Genomic DNA, 20,517 nt, shown 5'->3' on the forward strand with positions numbered 1-20,517 from the left:
TGGTTTTCTATCACACTTGATTTTCTAGGAAGATGCAACAGGAGGCTAAATGAATCCAGTGCAATAACATAAGCTCAGCGGTCACCCCTAGAAACATGCCAATTACCTTTGATAACTGAATAAGGCTGCCTCTGTATTTGGAGATCTTGCACTTGGTAACTATAGAGAATGATTCAGATACTGAGGGCAGCCTCAGTGTTAAAAGTAAAACTGCTCAATTTTTAAGGACTGTCACTGCTCAGATGTCTGTTTCTAGGCCAGACCCTTCCTGGCCTCTTTCCCCTTGTACCTAAAATTTGTGGCACCTAATGGATGGTGCAAATAGCACCCAGAAATATGGTGCTGAACAAAATTATATCTGCAATTATTTGGAACACAAACTGGCATTATGGGAAGGGAGATCAAGGTTTGTGAAATCTAGCCTATAATATGAAGCTATGGGCCCCGCATGTGAAGCCCCAAGCCCGAGGACATGTTTGAACGGTCAGATCTGGGTTTAGATGCCTTTGCTCAGGCCCATGTCTTCTGGCATGAGACAGCTTGGCATCAAGCTGCCCCTGCACCAACTAGAACATGCGACTGGCCGGCCTGTCTTGCTACCTTCCCTCCATGCTTCCCTTCGCTCTGAAGTCCCCTGTGTTCTCTTCCCTCAGGCTGTCCAGGGCCTTTTCCCAGCCCACTCAGCTGGGTTTCCTTTCTAACTCCTCTTCCCTCTGGGGCCTTGTCTGCTTCTCCCACCTCGCCTTACATTAGTTCAGACTTTTCTCACGCCACACTCTCTCGTCTTCCCTGGAAAGGTCCATGCAGCCCTGGGCTAGGACATCTTCAGCGCCCACCTGCTTTGCTGCTGCTGGAGCTGTTCTTAGCCAAAGCTTCCTTCGTGCCCTGCACTAAGCTGAGGCAGTGACCTCTGCTGAGCCTCCATGCTGGCAGCCTCCAGTTGACCTCATGCTACTGGGTGCGCAATGCACGCTGGGATGGGCCAAACCCCAGCGAGTACCCATCCCGTGAAGGTTCAAAATGGGCCCAGCTGAACAGGGAGAGGAAAGGGATCTCCACAAGCAGAAGAGCATGGAGTCTGCAGAAGCCTTTGGGTTTTGTTGGGGAGACAGACACCAGCTAGTGCTGTGGAAAGGGGGTCCCTGGTTCCCCAGTGGTTCCCTGCTGTCAGTGTAGACAGCAGCGCTGGTGTGTGCCCTGCGTTCCTATCTTCGTCACCGCGTCCCTTCCTCCTCCTGGTGGGCTGCGCTGTCAGTCCTGGAAACCTAGGAGCACCGCCTGCGAGAAGCAGTGGATTCAGCTGTCAGGAGTGATTGATCTGGCTCTGGCTGGAATCAGTCATGCTCCTCCAGGAGGGGATCACGGCAGAATTAGCCCTTGGTGGCTGACATATGTTTTTGTCTGCATCTCTGACACCTGTGCAATATGACAAAGGGCTGACTCCACACACCACCAGCCCCTCCCATTTCCCCTGCCCTTCCCGCCCCCCGGGCGCCAGCAGAGACATTTGTAAATGTGTCAGATTCAGTATTTTATGCTCGACACTAGTGCTGCTGAGTGCAATCAATCTGGGTTAGATCTGACCTTCCCTGAGAGATGGCAGCCAGGCCGGGAAATACACAGAATCAATCAGAGCATCCTAAGCCTGTGAGACCATCGCACCGGTAGGGAGGGGGCCTGTGTGTCTTGGTTCTTCTCCCTTCTCTTCCCAGAGCCCTGCCTTGCTTTCTCCTCTGTCCACTTCTGCTCCTAGATTATGGCCTCCCATTCAGGCAGCACCTGCCACTTGGGAGGATCCAAAGTGCTAGGCCAGCTGGGATCACCTTACCCACCAGGGCCTTGTAGCCCCCTCCGATCTGCCTGCCTCTCTTCCCCTGCAGCCCTACACCCTAATAGGCACTGGTCCTGTTAAATAGACCCGCAGTGATCATACTGCATCGAACAGCCTGGCCATACTTTCCTGCTTCAGCCAAGAACCATGGTAGCTCCCTGCCCCCACAAACTGACAAAAAGCCACCCATGCTGCACCCCACCACTACAGAGAGAAACACTCCAATGCCACACCCCTCTACCCTAACAGACCTACACAGGCTGCACCAACACAGCGACTGCCCCATGCCCGTGTGATAACACTGGATTCAGTTCAGGGAAGGCAGCATAATCTAGTGCTCAGAGCACAGGCCTTGGCACCAGGAGAGCTGGAGCCTCTGCCAGCCTCATGTCACCTTGGGGAGGTCACTTCACGGCTCCATGCCTCGGATCTCCCACCTGTCACAGGCGAGAATCATAGAACCATAGAATATCAGTTGCCTGTTCTCAGGAGGTCATCTAGTCCAGCCCCCTGCTCAAAGCAGGACCGATCCTCAACTAAATCATCCCAGCCACGGCTTTGTCAAGCCTGACCTTAAAACCTCTAAGGAAGGAGATTCCACCACCTCCCTAGGTAACACATTGCAGTGTTTCACCACCCTCCTAGTGAAAAAGTTTTTCCTAATATCCAACCTAAACCTCCCCCACTGCAACTTGAGATCATTACTCCTCGTTCTGTCATCAGCTACCACTGAGAACAGTCTAGAGCCATCCTCTTTGGAACCCCCTTTCAGGTAGTTGAAAGCAGCTATCAAATCCCTCCTCATTCTTCTCTTCCGCAGACTAAACAATCCCAGTTCCCTCAGCCTCTCCTCATAACTCATGTGTTCCAGTCCCCTAATCATTTCTGTTGCCCTCCGCTGGATGCTTTCCAATTTTTCCACATCCTTCTTGTAGTGTGGGGCCCAAAACTGGACACAGTACTCCAGATGAGGCCTCACCAATGCCGAATAGAGGGGAATGATCACGTCCCTCGATCTGCTGGCAATGCCCCTACTTATACATCCCAAAATGCCATTGGCCTTCTTGGCAACAAGGGCACACTGTTGACTCATATCCAGCTTCTCGTCCACTATAACCCCTAGGTCCTTTTCTGCAGAACTGCTGCCGAGCCATTCGGTCCCTAGTCTGTAGCGGTGCATGGGGTTCTTCTGTCCTAAGTGCAGGACTCTGCATTTATCCTTGTTGAACCTCATCAGATTTCTTTTGGCCCAATCCTCCAATTTGTCTAGGTCCCTCTGTATCCTATCCCTACCCTCCAGCGTATCTACCTCTCCTCCCAATTTAGTGTCATCTGCAAACTTGCTGAGGGTGCAATCCACGCCATCCTCCAGATTATTAATGAAGATATTGAACAAAACCGGCCCCAGGACCGACCCTTGGGGCACTCCACTTGATACCGGCTGCCAACTAGACATGGAGCCATTGATCACTACCTGTTGAGCCCAACGATCTAGCCAGCTTTCTATCCACCTTATAGTCCATTCATCCAGCCCATACTTCTTTAACTTGCTGGCAAGAATACTGTGGGAGACCGTGTCAAAAGCTTTGCTAAAGTCAAGGAACAACACATCCACCGCTTTCCCCTCATCCACAGAACCAGTTATCTCATCATAGAAGGCAAATAGATTAGTCAGGCATGACTTGCCCTTGGTGAATCCATGCTGACTGTTCCTGATCACTTTCCTCTCCTCTTCCTCTCCTCTAAGTGCTGCAGAATTGATTCCTTGAGGACATGCTCCATGATTTTTCCAGGAACTGAGGTGAGGCTGACTGGCCTGTAGTTCCCAGGATCCTCCTTCTTCCCTTTTTTAAAGATGGGCACTACATTAGCCTTTTTCCAGTCGTCCGGGACTTCCCCGGATCGCCATGAGTTTTCAAAGATAATGGCCAATGGTTCTGCAATCACATCCGCCAACTCCTTTAGCACTCTCGGATGCAGCACATCCGGCCCCATGGACTTGGTGCTCGTCCAGCTTTTCTAAATGGTCCTGAACCACTTCTTTCTCCACAGAGGGCTGGTCACCTCCTACCCATGCTGTGCTGCCCAGTGCAGTAGTCTGGGAGCTGACCTTCTTCGTGAAGACAGAGGCAAAAAAAGCATTGAGTACATTAGCTTTTTCCACATCCTCTGTCACTAGGTTGCCTCCCTCATTCAGTAAGGGGCCCACACTTTCCTTGACTTTCTTCTTGTTGCTAACATACCTGAAGAAACCCTTCTTGTTACTCTTAACATCTCTTGCTAGCTGCAACTCCAGGTGTGATTTGGCCTTCCTGATTTCACTCCTGCATCCCCGAGCAATATTTTTATACGCTTCCCTGGTCATTTGTCCAATCTTCCACTTCTTGTAAGCTTCTTTTTTGTATTTAAGATCAGCAAGGATTTCACTGTGAAGCCAAACTGGTTGCCTGCCATATTTACTATTCTTTCTACACATCGGGATGGTTTGTCCCTGTAACCTCAATAAGGATTCTTTAAAATACAGCCAGCTCTCCTGGACTCCTTTCCCCCCATGTTATTCTCCCAGGAGATCCTGCCCATCAGTTCCCTGAGGGAGTCAAAGTCTGCTTTTCTGAAGAGGGTGGTGTATGTGTGATTGCTGGATGCAGTGCATTTGTAACCGTGTTGGTCCCAGGATATCAGAGACAAGGTGAGGAAGGTAATATCTTTTACTGGACCCACGTCTGTCAGTCAGAGTGACACTCTGTCGCGTCACAGCTTGTTTAGTGTGAGTAGAGAAGAGCGCTGTACGGCTGGCTCGACAGCATGTCTCTCTCACCGACAGAAGTGGGCCTAGTAAAAGATCCTCCCTCCCCCACCTTGCCTCTCTTGGGTGATTGCTTGCCAGCTGCTTTGAGATCCTCTGCTGGAAGCCCCCAGAGAAGGGCAAATGGCTCTGGTAACCCTGTCACTCCCAGAGACAGCAGATCCCATATCCAGGCATGTGTGGCTCCTGCATTCTTGGCAAGCATGTGGCCTGGATGGATGATCCTCCTGAATGAGGTATCGGAGTTTCCTATTTGTTCTCGATGGTATGAGATCCATCACACAAGCTAAGCATGGAGGGGTTACTAGAAAGGCCATTATGTGAGGTTTCAGAGTAGCAGCCGTGTTAGTCTGTATCTGCAAAAAGAACAGGGGTACTTGTGGCACCTTAGAGACTAAGAAATGTGAGGCTGGCTCTCCTGTCTGTCCCTGGGAAGGGGTAATTGCTTCACTCCAAGGGTCTGATTCATAGACTCACTGATTATATCTGGGTGAGATGAACCAGACCCTCCAAGACAATCATAGCAGTTCATTATACATCTAGCCTCAAGCTAGGGAAGCCACTCAATGGAGCCATTAATAACACACTTTCTTCTGTGCACCGAAACAGCAACAAGACACTCTGTTATTGTAGGGCCCCCCACTCAGCATGCCACAATATCTGGGTGATGGGCCAGTTACAGGAGAGAGAAATTCCCCGTACCCAGGGTCTGTGCATCACTTATTCCCCTATTCACATTATTGTGCATTATCATTTCTGGGTGCAGTTAAACAATTACTATGTTCTGCTCCAGAGGTGGGGACATTTACACACACTCTGTGGGTGAAAGATGCTATACAGGTATAAGGTTTGAGAAAGACACACCTAGAATGGATGAGGACATTGGCCTACTGTACAGTTCTGGGCTAACCAGAGTCTGCTGGTATTATCCAATCTGGATAAACACTGCTCAGTGGGTTATTAATTAAGGGATGATATAAAGTTAGACCCACTCCATGGCTATATGTGGCTTTAAAATTTCATTCGCATCAGAAGGTGTCTTTCCAATCTGAAAGAGCCCATCCCATCCCCAGCCCCCTTGCTCAAAGGGCTGTGTCATGCCCAGCAGCTCAATGCAGGGATTCACTCATTTCTATTGATCTTCAATCCTTTAGTTTTTTCAAAGCATTATTTTTCATTCTGTTTGTTGTTGAAAATGTTTCTGCATCAGACCAAAAGTTACAGTAAATGGTGTTTTAAGCTGGCATGATATTGACAACCCAAGATGATTCACAGCCAAAAGCTGTTGCTCTGAACCGGTAATAGAACCCCCATCTATCACTGCTCACAGTCCCTAACGCCTGGATTGCAAAACTGCACACACAGAAAAGGAGGACTTGTGGCACCTCAGAGACTAACCAATTTATTTGAGCATAAGCTTTCGTGAGCTACAGCTCACTTCATCGGATGCATACTGTGGAAAGTGTAGAAGATCCTTTTATACACACAAAGCATGAAAAAATACCTCCCCCCACTAACCCACTCTCCTGCTGGTAATAGCTTATCGAAACTGACCACTCTCCTTACAATGTGTGTGATAATCAAGGTGGCCATTTCCAGCACAAATCCAGGGTTTAACAAGAACGTCTGGGGGGGGGGTAGGAAAAAACAAGGGGAAATAGGTTACCTTGCATAATGACCCAGCCACTCCCAGTCTCTATTCAAGCCTAAGTTAATTGTATCCAATTTGCAAATGAATTCCAATTCAACAGTTTCTCGCTGGAGTCTGGATTTGAAGTTTTTTTGTTGTAATATCGCAACTTTCATGTCTGTAATTGCGTGACCAGAGAGATTGAAGTGTTCTCCGACTGGTTTATGAATGTTATAATTCTTGACATCTGATTTGTGTCCATTTATTCTTTTACGTAGAGACTGTCCAGTTTGACCAATGTACATGGCAGAGGGGCATTGCTGGCACATGATGGCATATATCACATTGGTGGATGTGCAGGTGAACGAGCCTGATAGTGTGGCTGATGTTATTAGGCCCTGTGATGGTGTCCCCTGAATAGATATGTGGGCACAGTTGGCAACAGGCTTTGTTGCAAGGATAGGTTCCTGGGTTAGTGGTTCTGTTGTGTGGTATGTGGTTGCTGGTGAGTATTTGCTTCAGGTTGGGGGGCTGTCTGTAGGCAAGGACTGGCCTGTCTCCCAAGATTTGTGAGAGCGTTGGATAGGTTGTAGGATAGGATAGGATTGTAGGATAGGTTGTAGATCCTAAATAATGCGTTGGAGGGGTTTTAGTTGGGGGCTGAAGGTGACGGCTAGTGGCGTTCTGTTATTTTCTTCGTTAGGCCTGTCCTGTAGTAGGTGACTTCTGGGAACTCTTCTGGCTCTATCAATCTGTTTCTTCACTTCCGCAGGTGGGTATTGTAGTTGTAAGAATGCTTGATAGAGATCTTGTAGGTGTTTGTCTCTGTCTGAGGGGTTGGAGCAAATGCGGTTGTATCGCAGAGCTTGGCTGTAGACGATGGATCGTGTGGTGTGGTCAGGGTGAAAGCTGGAGGCATGTAGGTAGGAATAGCGGTCAGTAGGTTTCCGGTATAGGGTGGTGTTGATGTGACCATCGTTTATTAGCACTGTAGTGTCCAGGAAGTGGATCTCTTGTGTGGACTGGACCAGGCTGAGGTTGATGGTGGGATGGAAATTGTTGAAATCATGGTGGAATTCCTCAAGGGCTTCTTTTCCGTGGGTCCAGATGATGAAGATGTCATCAATATAGCGCAAGTAGAGTAGGGGCGTTAGGGGACGAGAGCTGAGGAGGAAGCGTTGTTCTAAGTCAGCCATAAAAATGTTGGCATACTGTGGGGCCATGCGGGTACCCATAGCAGTGCCGCTGATCTGAAGGTATACATTGTCCCAAATGTAAAATAGTTATGGGTAAGGACAAAGTCACAAAGTTCAGCCACCAGGTTAGCCGTGACATTATCGGGGATAGTGTTCTTGATGGCTTGTAGTCCATCTTTGTGTGGAATGTTGGTGTAGAGGGCTTCTACATCCATAGTGGCCAGGATGGTGTTATCAGGAAGATCACCGATGGATTGTAGTTTCCTCAGGAAGTCAGTGGTGTCTCGAAGGTAGCTGGGAGTGCTGGTAGCGTAGGGCCTGAGGAGGGAGTCTACATAGCCAGACAATCCTGCTGTCAGGGTGCCAATGCCTGAGATGATGGGGCGCCCAGGATTTCCAGGTTTATGGATCTTGGGTACTAGATAGAATATCCCAGGTCGGGGTTCCAGGGGTGTGTCTGTGCGGATTTGATCTTGTGCTTTTTCAGGGAATTTCTTGAGCAAATGCTGTAGTTTCTTTTGGTAACTCTCAGTGGGAGCAGAGGGTAATGGCTTGTAGAAAGTAGTGTTGGAGAGCTGCCAAGCAGCCTCTTGTTCATATTCCGACCTATTCATGATGCCATCATGTGCCAGCAATGCCCCTCTGCCGTGTACATTGGTCAAACTGGACAGTCTCTACGTAAAAGAATAAATGGACACAAATCAGATGTCAAGAATTATAACATTCATAAACCAGTCAGAGAACACTTCAATCTCTCTGGTCACGCAATTACAGACATGAAAGTTGCGATATTACAACAAAAAAACTTCAAATCCAGACTCCAGCGAGAAACTGTTGAATTGGAATTCATTTGCAAATTGGATACAATTAACTTAGGCTTGAATAGAGACTGGGAGTGGCTGGGTCATTATGCAAGGTAACCTATTTCCCCTTGTTTTTTCCTACCCCCCCTCCCCCAGACGTTCTTGTTAAACCCTGGATTTGTGCTGGAAATGGCCCACCTTGATTATCACACACATTGTAAGGAGAGTGGTCACTTTAGATAAGCTATTACCAGCAGGAGAGTGGGTTTGTGTGTCGGGGGGGGGTGAGAAAACCTGGATTTGTGCTGGAAATGGCCCAACCTGATTATCATACACATTGTAAGGAGAGTGATCACTATAGATAAGCTATTACCAGCAGGAGAGTGGGGTGGGGGGAGGTATTTTTTCATGCTTTGTGTGTATAAAAGGATCTTCTACACTTTCCACAGTATGCATCCGATGAAGTGAACTGTAGCTCACGAAAGTTTATGCTCAAATAAATTGGTTAGTCTCTAAGGTGCCACAAGTACTCCTTTTCTTTTTACGAATACAGATTAACACGGCTGTTACTCTGAAACCTGCACATACAGGTAAATCCTGGTACAGGCGGACTTCCAGATAAAGTAAAGCTGCTTAACCCTACAGGAGCTCAGACTCGACTGCAATCGCTGCTCCCACAGAGACACCAAATCAAAAATATGCTTCTGTTCTGTATCGCGGACACTGGCTTCCTAGATATTCCTTCATTCTCCATCATAGAATCATAGAATCATAGAATATCAGGGTTGGAAGGGACCTCAGGAGGTCATCTAGTCCAACCCCCTACTCAAAGCAGGACCGATTCCCAATTAAATCATCCCAGCCAGGGCTTTGGCAAGCCTGACCTTAAAAACCTCTAAGGAAGGAGATTCCACCACCTCCCTAGGTAACGCATTCCAGTGTTTCACCACCCTCCTAGTGAAAAAGTTTTTCCTAATATCCAACCTAAATCTCCCCCACTGCAACTTGAGACCGTTACTCCTCGTTCTGTCATCTGCTACCACTGAGAACAGTCTAGATCCATCCTCTTTGGAACCCCCTTTCAGGTAGTTGAAAGCAGCTATCAAATCCCCCCTCATTCTTCTCTTCCGTAGACTAAACAATCCCAGTTCCCTCAGCCTCTCCTCATAAGTCATGTGTTCCAGTCCCCTAATCATTTTTGTTGCCCTCCACTGGACTCTTTCCAATTTTTCCACATCCTTCTTGTAGTGTGGGGCCCAAAACTGGACACAGTACTCCAGATGAGGCCTCACCAGTGTCGAATAGAGGGGAACGATCACGTCCCTCGATCTGCTGGCAATGCCCCTACTTATCCATCCCAAAATGCCATTGGCCTTCTTGGCAACAAGGGCACACTGTTGACTCATATCCAGCTTCTCGTCCATTGTAACCCCTAGGTCCTTTTCTGCAGAACTGCTGCCGAGCCATTCGGTCCCCAGTCTGTAGTGGCGCATTGGATTCTTCCGTCCTAAGTGCAGGACTCTGCACTTGTCCTTGTTGAACCTCATCAGATTTCTTTTGGCCCAATCCTCTAATGTGTCTAGGTCCCTCTGTATCCTATCCCTACCCTCCAGCGTATCTACCTCTCCTCCCAATTTAGTGTCATCTGCAAACTTGCTGAGGGTGCAATCCACACCATCCTCCAGATCACCAATGAAGATATTGAACAAAACCGGCCTGAGGACCGACCTTTGGGGCACTCCACTTGATACCGGCTGCCAACTAGACATGGAGCCATTGATTACTACCCGTTGAGCCCGACAATCTAGCCAGCTTTCTATCCACCTTATAGTCCATTCATCCAGCCCATGCTTCTTTAACTTGCTGGCAAGAATACTGTGGGAGACCGTATCAAAAGCTTTGCTAAAGTCAAGGAACAACACGTCCACTGCTTTCCCCTCATCCACAGAGCCAGTTATCTCATCATAGAAGGCAATTAGATTAGTCAGGCATGACTTGCCCTTGGTGAATCCATGCTGACTGTTCCTGATCTCTTTCCTCTCCTCTAAGTGCTTCAGAATTGATTCCTTGAGGACCTGGTCCATGATTTTTCCAGGGACTGAGGTTAGGCTGAGTGGCCTGTAGTTCCCAGGATCCTCCTCCTTCCCTTTTTTAAAGATGGGCACTACATTAGCCTTTTTCCAGTCGTCCGGGACTTCCCCCGATCGCTATGAGTTTTCAAAGATAATGGCCAATGGCTCTGCAATCACATCTGCCAACTCCTTTAGCACTCTCAGATGCAACGCATCCAGCCCCATGGACTTGTGCACGTCCAGCTTTTCTAAATAGTCCCGAACCACTTCTTTCTCCACAGAAGGCTGTTCACCTCCTCCCCATGCTGTGCTGCCCAGTGCAGTAGTCTGGGAGCTGATCATCCTTGCTAGCTTCCTTGAGAGTCCCACATGTTCTTATTGGCCATCTCTATCCTCCAACATGTTCACTAGTTCCCAGTCTACTACCCAATTCTCCATCACCTCCACTGTCTTCCATCCCTTTTAATGGCTTCAGAGCCATCACCATATCCTTGCCAAAATTGCCCTCCTTGCTCTCAAAACTCTCCACCCTCCCTCTCTGAGCTCCCTATGAGCCTGGGCACTTTGCCCCCGGCTGAGAACCTACCACTCAAAGGTGAGCATGTGCACTCTCCTCCAGAACAGACCCTCATGAGGACCCTGGTTATATTTCTAGAGAAACCAACCCAGCCCAAAACAAAGGCCAACAATTACAGTGCTATTTTTTTCTGTTCCTAATCCTACATGGATATTGACAACCTACCTATTACGGCAGAACTGCTGGAAACTGGAACAAAGCAGTAGCTAAAAGAAACACTAAGTATAGAGAAAGTATGAGCTCTGTCACAGGCTAGGCCCCCTGCCCCTGTATTTCCCCTCGGTGGTCCAGCAAGGGCCACCCACTTGCAGGCTTCCAGCTCCCCGGCTGTTGTCTTTCTGTGTGGAGGCAGCATCTGACCAGGATATTCCCAGGCTGCACAGCTCCCTGACATCATTGTGTATCTCCCAGCACGGACTGACTGCTTGAACATACCGGCTTGCTTGCTCTTCAGAGGTTGATAATGGTGTCATTGGTACAGATATAAGTGTAACCCTTCTGCCCGTCAGAGTCGGCAGCAACAAGGGCCGGGTTCAGTATCTAGTGGTTCCGTTCCAATAACAATGCAAAACCGGCTCGAGCCCCCACCCAGTGACCTGGGACAAATATATACCACCCCCTCTGGGTGCCTCCAAGAGGCAATACTTCCCCTCTAGCAAGCACAGAGTCTGAGTGTAGCAAAAGCCTTTTAATAACAGAGAGAAACAATGTGGCATTATGTTGGGGAAACACCACCAACAGGATTCATAACACAAACCATGAGCAAAAACCCACCCCAAGCAAATTGGGTCATGTCCTTTCCCTTTGGTTCTTGAGTCCAGCAACCCAAAAGTCCCCCAAAGTCCCAAAAGTCCAACAACCCAAAAGTCTCTGTCCCTGGTCAGGGCAGCCCCAGAGTTGAAAAGTTTATCTGCAGAGCTTTACCTCCGAGCCTGGGTGGAAATGAGGGGGGTTAAGGGGCACCTTACATGGTCTAAAGCTGACTGCCCTGCCTCTCCATGGGAGTCCCCTCCACTCTGCTTCACCAGCTGTCCCACAAGTCACTCTGCTCCGCCAGCCACTCCGCTCTGCTTCACCAGCCGTCCCACAAGCCGCTCCAGCCATCCCACAAACTGCTCCGCTCCACCAGCTGTCCCATGAGCCACTCCAGTCACCCCACGAACTGCTCTGCTTACCATCCCGTAAGCCATACCACAATAGATCTTCAGCCCCCCCCACTCCTTAACAGAGCGCTCAGTGACTTCAGCTCTTAGTAACTTTAGCTCTTTGGTGAATTCAGCTTGTAGTAGGCGAGCCTCAGTGCTGGTGCACCATTGGCACAAAGTGAAATCAGCTCAGCAGCCTGTAACTAGATTCCTCATACAATCAAAATTAGCTCTGATATTCTAGTGGAGAGACGAGGGTGCAATTGGTGTTTTGGGTCCATACCACCAAGTACTGCTGGCTGGCGCTCTCTCTCTCTCAATTCACTGGGTTTTGGAACCCGTGTCCCTTGTCTAGTGAGTGCTACTTAGTTGATGGTGAGTCCCTCCATCATAAAACAGTTCCACTGTCCTTGATTCACATAATCAGGGTAACAACACTTTATTCTTCCTGCCCCAATAATAGAGAAACTGACCATTTGGGCTGCTGTGGGCTCATGCTAGGCGGGGTGGGTGTGCCTGTGCAAACAAGATCAGCCCCTGAAGTTCTTTTCCACAACTTGCCACAATTCACCACCAGATGTCAAGGTAGAGCTCATCCTGACTCTGCTTACACAAGGAACCACTCCTCTCTTTCTAAGCAAGCCTATTTTATTTTTAAGGTGAAAGCATTACAGAGAAAACATACTAAAAGCAATAAAAGAACGTGCTTGCAGGCTAATAACTTACCAGAAATCACACCCCTCTCTGTGGGTACAAGCTCATCAGTGCTTCAGCCCAGAACAAGCACACAGTCTTATGGGTCTCAGCAGGCCCAGTCCTTCCACTTCTCCCAAAGGATTTGGGCCCTCCATGGCCCTGAGCCAGTTTAAACCCCTGGCTGGTAGCCAAAAGTCTCTTCTTTGTCTGTTGGTCTCTAGAGGATCCAGTTTGAACTAGAATATGGGTATTTCCCCATGGAGTGGCTTCAAAGGCTGATAATGGAGGAAGCTCATTAGCATCCCCCCTCCTTACTAGAGGAATTACAAACAATGCCACAATAACACATACACAATTGCATTTATAATATAATGTACCCCAAAGGGTTAACCCTAATTCAATAAGGTTTAACTTAACTCAATAAAGCTTATCTTAATTCTGTAAGGTTTGTTCAGGATACTACAGGATATTTTCAGTCTGTTGCAGCATCTACTTAGCTATCTATCTGATCCATTTCAGGAATCCCTATCCACTGTGTTATTTAGTTGGGCTCAACAAAAAATGTAGAAGAAAACATCCCACTGGAAAATGTCAAAATTGAAATTTTCTGCTGGAAAAGACCATTTCTGGTGGAATCTTCTGCCAGGAAAATCTAAACAAAATATTTTGGGTCCACATTTATCTTACATCTGCCCGACCCATTGCGGTGCCTCATGGGAGTTGTAATTTTGGGTTCCTCATACCCCCATTCTCCTCATGGGCCCTGTGCCAAAGCTGGACTATATATCCCATGATTCACTGCGGTCTCTCCCTGTGGCTGAGCTGCTGTGGTGCAATATGGGAGATGTAGGACATCTGGGATGCAAGGCCCCTAGGGGAGAATGGGGGCATGAGGAACCCAGAATTACAATTCCCATGAAGCACCACACTGACAAGCTATTTGTGTCCACCCAAAATGAATTTTTTAGTATAAACATTTCTGAATTCGTATTTTCTGGAACTTTTTGCTCCATGAAAAATGTTGATATTTTGACATTCTGTCACTATTTGGGATGAAAACAAATGTTCAAAAAGCAGAATTCCCCTTGGGAGGGAAAATCGCTTTTTTGAACAGTTCTTGCATTTAGTGGAAAACACAGCTGCTCAGGTGTCGCAACCTTGCCAGGTGTTTTTGGAAGAAAATCAATCTTCAAACAAAAACCAAAGCAACTATTCAATTATTTCTATGTTTGTCCCTCGTTTCCTCATGGAAATGCTGTCATTGCCAGCTGATTGGACAACACTGGTCACATACTGCCTGGTGACCACATTGCCCATCTCTACCACATGCCTTCTTGTAGTGACTCCACTTACAAGGACAACGTAGACATACCATGCTTAGAGTCATAGAATCATTGAATATCAGGGTTGGAAGGGACCTCAGGAGGTCATCTAGTCCAACCCCCTGCTCAAAGCAGGACCAATCCCCAATTTTTGCCCCAAATCCCTAAATGGCCCCCTCAAGGATTGAACTCACAACCCTGGGTTTAGCAGGCCAATGGTCAAACCACTGAGCTATCTCTCCCCCAAGAATTGTCAAGCTCTGAACCAAAACTGCTCCTCAGCTTCCAGCTCTCGTGCACTCTCCACCTTCAGTCCAGCTGCCAGCTCCCTTTCCTCTATGTTTCCCTATTATCTTCATTCACTCTTGGGAAAACTGCCCTGGAACCTGTAATGCCCACCCAAAGCAGACAGGGTTATTTTCAAGGCCTTATTACACACATTTAACTGCAGTAGTTGGCACTGAAAAGCCACATTTTGCCAGCAGATACCACAGTTATTTCCAGCATAGGGTGAATCTGTTATATCTCAGATGCCACTATTCTATTCTATTCTATTCTATTCAGGTTCTCATAGTGCCCTCATCACCACGGTATCTGCTTGCAAATGTTGATCAGTGTGCATGGGGTGGTAATGAAAGTCTATTTGTATATGGTGTCTGGGGCCTCTGTCTCCTTTCACTCTGCAGCTCCCATTGCTTTCTTGTGCAGTCTCTCTCTGTGAGTGTTATACCCCACTGACTCTCCCACTGTGCTGGCACTGGCACCCCTGGTGCTCAGGAGCTAGGTGTTAGACTAGAACGCCATCCTCCCCAGTGGGAAAAATCCTTCTTACTCCCACAGCTATGAAATTTACAAAATCATTGTTGCAGCAAGACCTTCACAACCAATCTAGGTTGTGCTCTTTTGCATCCCCTGCTGGCTCCAGGGGAGCACTTAGCTCCCAAACACTTCGACCCAGGCGATGTGCATCCCTGCTATTATTGATGATGCTCTAGCACGAGCGACGAAATAAAAAAAAAAATTAATTTCAAGCTCTGCTAGTAATAAAGAAAAAAAGTCACTGCTCACTAAATGGAAACAGACAAAATCAGCCAGGAAACAAATGCTATTTTCCAGCTCCAAAGAGATTATTACAAACAATGGCAAGTGAAGAAATGTAAACAAAGTACTTGACAGCATCGTTATTTACAGCCACTCCACACTAGAGGTGGCTTTTTGCATATTGATAGGGAAATAAGCTACTTGTTTGTTTAAACAATTCTCCCAAGTCTTCCTGACTGTTGTCTCTGCACCCTGTGATTAGCAGTGTGGAGGACAGCCTGCATATTTCTGAGATATGAGCTTGCTATTCTATCAGGATTCCTCCTACTTTGTTGGGTGCTGGGTGTGATGCCAGGGTCTAGCCACTGCAATCTGGAGGAGCCAGTGTAATCCCAGGGCACTTGCCAATATGTTTGTTTCCTTTATGCTTTCCAGAGTGAGTACACGTACATCTCCTGAGTGCCAGCACTAAGCCAGAGAAAATAATCACCTGCAAGTGGCTGCGAAAGCACCATGAATGCAAAATGTGTCAATTATGGAGAAACTCCAGACATGAGTTATAATACTTTGCAGAGCTCAGTAATATGTAGGCACTGATGTTTAAACATGGGTGCCAAAGTTGGGCACACGCAGGAGAGTATCAAGAGCTCAGCTTCCCTTTAGGCACCCAAATGAGGGGCTGATTTTCAAAAGTGCTCTGCACACAGAAGCTCCTGTTGTGTCACTGATGGCTAGGTTCAAAAGGGCTCAGCACCCATAGTGCATCATGGGAGCTGTAGTCTGATGAGGGAGATCAGGCCATTGAGGAGAATGGGAGCAGGAGCCACTTGAACTACAACTACCATGAGGCACTGTGGCGGCATTTAGGAATCTAAATATTTCTGTTTTCTCCAAAAACTCAACATTTTCTGTGAAAAGGAAACCGCATTTTCTGAGCAGCTCTAGTCACAACCTGGCCTAGCCCCTTCCCAGACCAGCAACAGATTTTTGATTTTTCAAAACGCACTTAGGTCTGCTCCCCACATGGGACTCTCTCAGTACCTGTGAGTGGCTGAGATCTCTTATTTTACTGACACTGCCCTGTAGAAAGCCTGGCCTGAGGATGGGCAACCTGACAAGGCAACACAAAAGACAGCTCAGTATTCACTCAGACAGGTGTCATAGGGTCAGTAACCATCCGAGCAATTAAACAAGGGTCATGGTGGATTCTCCATAAGTGGCAATTTTTAAATCAAGATTGGATGTTTTTTCTAAAAGCTTTGCCCCGGGGGTGATTCTGGAGCCGTTCTCTGGCCTGTGCAATACAGGAGGTCAGACTAGCTGATTGCCACGGTCCACTTTGGCCTTGGAATCTGTGAATGTATAAAGGGTCCAGTAGGATGAAATCTTTCTCTCCTATTGGTTTCTTTGCAGGGGCCTGCATCTAGTCTTACTTATACTGCTATTACTCCTGATCTACACTGATGTAACTGAGCTCAGAATCAGGCCCAAATAAGGTTTTTAAGCATGGGAAAAAGGGAAATTCCACACTGCAAAGAGAACCTGGTATCCGGGGGCTGGTCAGCTGTTCATTTTTCACTCCCAGAAAAGGTGATTACTGCATTTTTTTATGATTGTGCTTTTTACATCTCGATGGCATGTAAAAACAGGAATGGCACCCAGGCTGGGCATTGCCTGGTGATTAACTGCCAGCTGGGCCGTCTCCTCCCATGCCAATGTGTTGTGCTTTACAACAAGGTGTGCATCTGCGCATAGCTGAAACTACCTGGTGCATGGTGTGGAAGAGGTTTAAGGGGGCCTAGGAGCCATTCTACTCTTTCATGCCAGCAAGTGTTGTAAGAAGCCGATATGTTACCATTAAACAAGCACCTTTCTGACAACTAATTGCTTAATACCCAGCACAATGCCTACTTTACAAAGCGACAGAGAAACGACAGTTCTGCTGTTGTGCAATGAGCTTAACCTTGCGTTAATGTATTCATATTCAGTTCTGGGCCCCCAGCGGGTTGGTGATTTATCTCTGCTTCTAGGCTTCCCATTCAGTGCTGATATTGTGTGTCAGAGAGCAGAAGGGATGGATTAGCCGCACCTTATCTCCATTCACATGATAGCAATGTGCCCTGATAATGCACTAATCCTCAGAGATAAAAACATTGCAAGCAGATTTTGGGATGAAACATGTGGAAGGATTTATGTTATTCTGTGAAATGCTGAAATCATACAGTTTGCCGTGTGAGCTGCAAACACCATGTCACTGGGCCAATTAGCTCCTGGGATCAGGCTTATTTTATAGAGCATTAACCAGATGAGCAGGAATGCGATACAATAAAGAGAAAAATAAGATCAGATTAAGTGAGGCCTTTAATGCAACACTGTGCGTAACATCTCAAGCCACAGCTCCAATAAACAGAATTAGGAGATAACCTTTTTCTGACAGAATTGTTATTTTGGGTGGAAGGAAGGGAAAAAAAGGAGACAGTAACCTTTGAAAAATAGCCAGCTTGCTAGGCAATGAATGGCTGGCTGAGTGCATTGTTCTTATTTGGTGCACAGGAATACTTATGGAGAAGTAACAGTTATGGCCATAAGGATCTCACAGCTCTAATCATATTCCATGCAAAAAATGAGAATGAATGCAATGTGAGGGTCGCATGGCAAAACAGTCAATGAGGGGAAAGTGTCAAAGTTGGGGCTGAATGTATAATCTTAACTTTGCCCCCGGTGCGTAGGTTCTGATACAGTCTAGAATTTGGTGATTGTTAGTTCTCATAAAATACAATCGAATGTCCTCCCAGTTCTGCTACAACCGTAGCTCCGTTTCGTAATATTTATTTTTCATTCCGGGTCACTTATATTAGTTCCCTGGTCATAGTGGCCCATCCTGTCTTTATTGACTTTGACTTTTTGATGGGCTAAGGCCTGTATTTAATAAGTTCCACTGTTTCCAGGGGATAGCGTTGTTTTCCTGGCCTGTGAGAGGCATCTCAGAGATGTACTTTATTAATGTGCTATCTTGCTGGCTGTTTCTCAGAGACATTTGGGTAGAGCAGGATGTGGAGCAGCAGCCAGGCAGCAGGGGACGGATCTCCCCTAGCACAGCCGACACCAGGAGCTGTGTGTGGCTGCATAGATGAAGCATGGCTTCTGAGAACAAGTTTCTCCTGCTGCTCCCCTGTTACCACTGTCTTGTGCTCCAAAGCAGTGCAGCAGGGCTGGATTACCCAATAGGCAGACTAAGCACAAGCTTAGGGCACCAGCAAAGCAGGGGGCACCAAAAAAAGTGAGATTTTTTTTGGGAAAAAATTTGATATTTGATATTTCAAAAAAAGCATTGAAGAAGTCATCATGGGAAAAATCAGAACTTTGTTAGACTTCCTTACACTCCACTACACACTCAGAGACTGACCCTTCTTCTACTGGTGAAACAAACACCATTCCAGAACATGGGGATGTGTCAGAGACTGTAACTGATCATCCTACTCCTGGTGATAAAACAGACATTGTTCTAGAAGGTGTGGATGTGTCAGAGACTGAACCTGCTCATGCTGTACGTAATAGGAAAAAGATCCTGGTATGTGGGTTGATTTCAGTACCGAGGATGTAGCTTACTGGATAGATTGTGGACCAAATGACTGTCAACACCACACTGGGCCATTTGAGAAATCACACCGGACTTTTACCAATGGCAAACAAACAAGATATTGTCCACAAAAAATATTTTTCAGCATGAAAGCGAATGGTGAGAAATACACTCGAGAATGGCTACTGTATTCACCATCAACAGGGTCTGTGTACTGTTTTGTTTGCAAACTTTTTGCATATAAACCTTCAACATCCCGGTTTGCTGCAGATGGATTTAGTGACTGGCAGAATACTGTTTTAATTGAACAACATGAAAATAGCACTACTCCCAGAGAGTCAATGTTGACATATTTAAATTGAAGACAGGGCTTTGGATTGACACAAAAATTGGAAGAACAAATTAAAGGGGAGCGTGAATACTGGCAACATGTCTTGCAGCGTGTTATAGCTGTTATTCAAATGTTATCTGAACGTGGTCTGCCTTTCTGGGGATCAAATGACACATTTGGATCATTGCAGAATGGAAATTTCTTGGGATTGTTGGAGCTTGTGGCTCAGTTTGACCCATTTTTAGCAGGCCATATCTCAAAATATGGGAATGCTGGCAAAGGTAACTCATCATACTTATCCAAGACAATATGTGACGAACTCATTGGTCTAATGAGTGACAAAGTTCGTTCAGCTATTGTGGATGAAATAAGTACTGCTGGGTACTTCAGTTTATCTGTCGACTCTACACCTGATCTTTCACATATTGATCAAATGAGTATTGTACTAAGATGTGTCTCCCACAGATGGAAAACCAGTTGAATGATTTATAACATTCCTCAATTTGAAAAGCCACACTGGTGAAGAAATGGCAAATCAAGTACTGCATTATCTGTGCCATGTTTGCAAAATAGAGTTCTCAAAGTGCAGAGGTCAATCTTATGACAACGCTGCCAACATGTCAGGGCGTTATCAAGGAATGCAGAAGCAGCTTTTAGAACAGAACAAATATGCCATATTCACACCATGTGCTGCACACTCTCTCAATCTTGTTGGCCGCAAGTGCTGTCGATTGTTGTCTGGTGGCAGTGAGTTTTTTCTCAACAGTCCAGTTACTTTATACATTTTTCTCTGCCTCAACACACTGATGGGCAGTTCTTAAAACATACTTGGGCAATGATCGTGTGTTGAAATCTCTTTCTAATACTCGCTGGGAGGAACATGCAGTGGCAACAAGTGCAATTCTGGAGTCCTACTCAAAGACTGTGGATGCATTAGAAAATATAGCTGGAGACCAATCACAAAAGGGAGAAACTATACGAGAGGCAGAAAACATTGCAAACAAGATGCAAGAACTAGAGTTTGTATTCATGTTGACCATGTGGAATGAAATTTTACGACACTTTTACCACACAAGTCAAGCTCTCCAAGAAAAAGAATTGGATTTGAAAACTTGTGCAGACCTCTGTCAATCATTAGCAGACCACTTACACACTTTGAGGAATGATTTCGAAAGATTTGAAGACATATCAAAAGATATCTTGCCTGATACTAACTACAAAGTAGCCCAGTCCCGCGAGTGAATCAGGAAAAAACAAGCAAATGATAGCAGTGCAACAGAAACAGCATTGAATCCTAGAGACAAATTTCGCATATCTACTTACTACGCTATAATCGATACACTTGAAGCTCATATGAAGAGGAGAGCTGAAGTGTACAAAGAAGTATCAAGTAGATTTTCTTTTCTAAATGATATGGACTTATCTGACGAACAATATTCACAAGGTTCCCAAAAGCTAGTTGACTCATACCCTGTTGACTTGAACAT

This window comes from Natator depressus, chromosome 15 (assembly GCF_965152275.1).
Source record: "Natator depressus isolate rNatDep1 chromosome 15, rNatDep2.hap1, whole genome shotgun sequence".
NCBI lineage: Eukaryota > Metazoa > Chordata > Testudines > Cheloniidae > Natator > Natator depressus.